Source organism: Aotus nancymaae, unplaced genomic scaffold (assembly GCF_030222135.1).
Source record: "Aotus nancymaae isolate 86718 unplaced genomic scaffold, 86718_ANA_hifiasm-v0.15.2.pri h1tg000029l, whole genome shotgun sequence".
In the NCBI taxonomy this organism is placed as follows: Eukaryota; Metazoa; Chordata; class Mammalia; order Primates; family Aotidae; genus Aotus; species Aotus nancymaae.
In genome coordinates this window covers 11,421,802-11,424,304 of record NW_026988442.1, presented here as the reverse complement: position 1 = coordinate 11,424,304, position 2,503 = coordinate 11,421,802, and the positions used below count along the sequence as shown (strand labels likewise).

Below are 2,503 nucleotides of genomic sequence, written 5' to 3'. Positions count from 1 at the left end.
TCTCCTCTTTCTGAGTCTCAGTTTCCCTGATTGTACAACTAAGATGGCAATTCCTGCCTTCCTTTCGACCACTAATCTGGCCCTTTCTTGCTGTACAGCCTTGGAGAGATTTTTGGGTTCTCTTAGCTTCCGTGTCCTCATCTATTAAACGGTACCTATTAAGTAGAGGGTTGTGGTGATGAGAATGTGAGAAAATCTGTACCCAGCATGCAGCATTGGGCCCAACACTAACAGAGAAAGAGTTAAAACAAAGTTAGCTATTTTTTTGGTTTTGTTTTTATGGATGAGAAAGTACTTTCTAAACTATAATAGGCTGTGTTCCTGGAAGGGAGAGTGTGGTTTTCTCACATGCTTTCCCAGCCACTCCCTATTCACAGACACCTAGAATCAGAGAGGACAGGATTGGAAGGGCCACTTTACAGGTAATGGATAATGAATTAATGGATGTCCATTAATAGATAATGAATTAATCAATTCAACAAATATTTACTGAGCACCCATTATGAGCCAGGCACTGGTTGTAGGTGCTGGGGTCAGGGCAGCACTGAGGGCCCTTCCCTCAAGGAGCTTTCATTCCTGTGGGGCAGACAAACACATGTGAATACATATGCTAGGCAAAGACTCATAAGCAGGTCTTCACAGTCGCAGCATATCTCACCCTTAACAAATCCTGGTTTCTGCAAGGCCTTAAGATATGATAGCAGAGCTGGGCCCAGTGGCTTATGCCTGTCATCTCAGCACCTTGGGAAGCTGAGGTGGGAGGATCTTGGATTCAGGAATTTGAGACCGTCATGGGCAACATAGCAAAACTTTGTCTCCACTAAAAATTAAAACAAAATTAGCTGGGCACAATGGCACATGCCTGTAGTCCCAGCTATTTGGGGGGCTGAGGTGGGAGGATGGCTTTAGCCTGAGAGGTGGAGGCTGCAGCAAGCTGTGATTGCACCACTGCACTCCAGCCTGGGCAACAGACAGAGTGAAACCCTGTTTCAAAAAAAAGATATGCTAGCAGGAGCCCACATTTATTGAATCTTCCTAGACACAGGAACTGTCTTAAGCATTTTGTACATCTTAAATCATTTAATCCTCACATCAACCCTAAAGGAAGGAATTGTCATGAATCCCATTCTATAGATGGAGAAACTAAGGCACAGAGAGATGGAGGGGAGCGGGGTTTGAACCCACACACCCCTGGTTCAGGGCTGTGCCCTCAATCACCCTGCCATCTTGCTGTGCTTGCTGGCTGCATAACTCTCCTTCCCCCGACACCACCCCCACACCCCGCCATCTTGGTCTGCACCAGTTCTTTTTTCCTTCCCCCTTTCCTCCCTTATCACCGTTCAAGTATTTCTTCCACATTCTTAGTGGCCTTGGGGTAAGCGCTCTCTCTCTCTCTCTCTCTCTCTCTCTCTCTCTCTGTGTGTGTGTGTGTGTGTCCCTCAATTTCCCCATCTGAGGATGGGGGATTGCACTGGATTATCTTCAGGGCTTTCCCTGACCACTCTCATTTTCAGCTCCTTATCAGTTTGCCATTCTTTTATTTGCTGATTAGTTTTCTAGTCTGCCTACCCCACCTTGCTGTGAGCTACTGAGCAGTGGGAACCCTCTTTCTGTGCACCATGTCTCCCTGGAGGCTGGCACTGTGACCTGCACTTAGTAGGCCCTCAATAAATATTTGTAGGTGGAGAAAGGAGGGAATGAGGGCAATCGTACTCAGTTTTCTAAAGCCAGCGCCTGCACTCTCTCCCTGGCCCCTCTTCCTTTCTCAGCCCTTCCCCCTACCCGCTTCCCTCCCACCCTCTCACCTCCCAGGGCCCACTCCGGTCCTCCATCCGGCCTGCATTTTTCCGGGTTTGATATCATTTTTTCCACTCTCCCGGCTGCTGCCGGCTGCCTTTGCCAACTTTCCACAGCTAGAGCCCCTCCCCTTGACCGCAAGCCAGAGACAGCTTGGGGTGGGGGAAGATCTTCCTTCTCTTCCCTTCCCCAGGCTGGGGTTGGGGTGTGGGAGTGATTACCATCAGTCCCTGCCGGGAGTCGTGGCTGGAGGACATGGGGCTGGCTGGCGGGTGCTGCTGTCTTTCTCTGCACTGCGACCCCCAGGGCTGGGGCATCTGGGCCAGTTGGAGGGAAGGATGTCAGGCGTCAGGGACACGGTGGTCCAAACGGTTTGCGTCTTCTGTTTCTCTCAAAGTAGTGACACTTCCCTTCGGGCTGGAAACTCCTGACTTGATCTCCAATACCCAACCCTGACCCCAGCCAGGCTGGACGCCTCACCACCTCCTTCCTCCCACACAGCCAAAGGGAGACCAGGAGGAGGCTGGGCCCTGGGGTGTGGTCCTCCCTGGCCGGGTGACTCTGGCTTGCTCACCTCCCCTCTCCAGCCTTGTTTCTGCCTTAGGGAAATGAGTTAATTGGATTAAACTGGGGTCCATCCCCGGGATTAATGGATTGAGTTTCATAGAGTATTCCTGCCCCAACCTCCTTTAAATTGGATGTGAAA

At 50.5% G+C, this 2,503-nt stretch overlaps 1 long non-coding RNA gene across 1 annotated transcript; it reads right to left on the bottom strand.

Moving 5' to 3' along the window:
• Window positions 1-209: 209 nt before the first annotated feature.
• Window positions 210-2,027, bottom strand: LOC105719265 (uncharacterized). Its single transcript, XR_001107940.1, has 4 exons — window positions 1,806-2,027; window positions 659-820; window positions 498-576; window positions 210-381 (listed from the first exon to the last, which is right to left on the bottom strand). It is a non-coding gene; the product is annotated as an uncharacterized LOC105719265 (long non-coding RNA).
• Window positions 2,028-2,503: the final 476 nt, after the last annotated feature.